The sequence below is a fragment of the Myotis brandtii genome, unplaced genomic scaffold (assembly GCF_000412655.1).
Source record: "Myotis brandtii unplaced genomic scaffold, ASM41265v1 scaffold351, whole genome shotgun sequence".
NCBI lineage: Eukaryota > Metazoa > Chordata > Mammalia > Chiroptera > Vespertilionidae > Myotis > Myotis brandtii.
The window spans coordinates 2,710,875-2,713,408 of record NW_005363502.1 but is presented as its reverse complement, the minus strand read 5'-3'; positions in this window follow the sequence as shown (position 1 = coordinate 2,713,408).

The following is a 2,534-nucleotide window of genomic DNA, read 5'->3' as shown; positions in this document are numbered from 1 at the left end:
CACAGCATATACAGACTACTAATAGATGGGTGGTTTGGTATTGGGAGGAAATAGCTGGGCCTTTATCCCCCTGCCTCAGGCAGTTGTTGGATGGACATGCCTTTGGGAGAGGCGACTCTGCAGCTGAGGCAAACCCTTTAGGAGCTAACATCTGGAGACTGTCTGCGATGACTGGGCACCGTCCTTTCTCCAAGAGTAATCTAGGCAGTGTCCCTTCATGTTCACTGCAGCCCGTGCCTTGTACCACTTAGTCCCACTGCTTCCTGTCAGCCTGGAAGCAGCTCTTTGGGATTTTAGAGGGTCTTTCTTCTTCGGGGAAGAGGAAGAAGAGGTCAGCTGCATAAACTATAACACTTGTCACTACTGCTGGTCTCAGGACTGCATCTGGTTACTCATCTTCCCTCTTTCACTCTCCATGCTAGACTCCCCTTACCTTCAAGTAGCACTTCCGCTGCTCTTGGTGGCTTACTTGATGGCATGACCAAGACTCTCATTCCCAAGAGGCCAAAGCCCCTGGGAACCTGCACTTCTCAGGCCATGGCTGCTGCACTTGTCCATTGACCATCAAAGTTGAGCAAGGGACCACCTGGATGCCATATGTATCCTCTCTCTTCTGTGGTGTGACAGCAGTCCACCTCCTCCTGATGACCAAGGCCCATGACCCCTTCCAGGAAGGTGACTTCTCTTCTTGCCAGTTGGCCCACCAGCACAAGGAGTCTGAGTGTCCAGGAGGCAGTGAAGCATAGTAACCTCTATTTTGTAAAAACTGCTGTTTGAATTTTCCACTAAGCATAGATAGTCCTTCATTCATGATTTTAAATCTGTCTTTACAAATACCCATCAGAATAGCAGGATTAACCCTGCTATTCTTGGCTTCTGTAAACACGCTTGCTTGAATAATAGAGAAAATAAGCTCAACTATCTGATCTTGCAAGCTGCTCCGCTGCCATCCCTAGCTACTCCCATACCAAGTGCCCTCCAGTCATCTGGAATGTACTATGCTCAAGGCTACTGAGTTATGCTGTGCTCAAGGTTACAAGCTTCCTGCAAAATATCTACATAGGGCTCTTTGTAAAGCCTGTAAAAGGTCCAGAAAACCCGTATTTGGGGGTCAAAAAGACCAGTGGGGTATAAAGGAAAAGCTTCCTCCATGTTATTTTGCTCAGACTTTGAGAGACAACTCCTCTGAGACCGCTAGCATAATAAAGGCTCCAAAATTCGGCTTACTGATTGATTGATTAGGCGTCCTCTGTTTAGCTCACTGATTTACAACATAACAGCAATAGCAGTTTATAATTCAATGGGAAACTTGCTGTATCTTCCAGTGGAAATAGTCTATCTTTCAGAACCAGACCTTCTAAACATCCATAACCAAGAGTCATGGGAACCAGAAGCACCAGTTCCCTAAGTGGGTCACTGGAAGTGATGGTAAGCAGGGCCGACTTGAATTCCATCCTTGGTTCCCAGACTCGTGTAGCCTTCCTATTGGTGACACAGACCACATTAAGATCTTTAATGCATAGTGCATACTGCACCCATCTCATAAATTGTCACACTGAGCTGGCACTTCAGCTGTGCCATCGGCAGTCAGTATGTGAGTACCAGTGATTCCCATGGGCCCTTGTTCTAATGTGATATCACAGGGAAAGCTGTGCTGCCAGACACTCTGCAACTATTGTCCTTATATTTCTACTTGTACAAACTAGAACATCTGATGTATGTTAGGGTATGCACCATCCCAATTCACCTGAAAGTCTCTACCTCCTCAAAGCCTTAATTCTTCCAAACCAAAATCCCAGAGAGGAACAAGAACAAACAAAACACTCTATCCTTGATTAGTCCTTCTTTTTCTATTAAATTCTCTAAGAAAGTATAAAAGTCAGTCCTCTGAGCTGTTCTAAAGGAAAATGCTCTATTTAGAAAGAGTATTACCAAGAGAGACAGTATTGTCAAAGAAGAGTGCTGTTTTTTCTCTAATGAAAAATGTAGGCTTTCCCTAAAAATTTGGAGGAAAACAATTGTAAAAACTGCTGTTTGAATTTTCCACTAAGCATAGATAGTCCTTCATTCATGATTTTAAATCTGTCTTTACAAATACCCATCAGAATAGCAGGATTAACCCTGCTATTCTTGGCTTCTGTAAACACGCTTGCTTGAATAATAGAGAAAATAAGCTCAACTATCTGATCTTGCAAGCTGCTCCGCTGCCATCCCTAGCTACTTCCATACCAAGTGCCCTCCAGTCATCTGGAATGTACTATGCTCAAGGCTACTGAGTTATGCTGTGCTCAAGGTTACAAGCTTCCTGCAAAATATCTACATAGGGCTCTTTGTAAAGCCTGTAAAAGGTCCAGAAAACCCGTATTTGGGGGTCAAAAAGACCAGTGGGGTATAAAGGAAAAGCTTCCTCCATGTTATTTTGCTCAGACTTTGAGAGACAACTCCTCTGAGACCGATAGCATAATAAAGGCTCCAAAATTCGGCTTACTGATTGATTGATTGATTGATTGATTGATTAGCTCACTGATTTACAA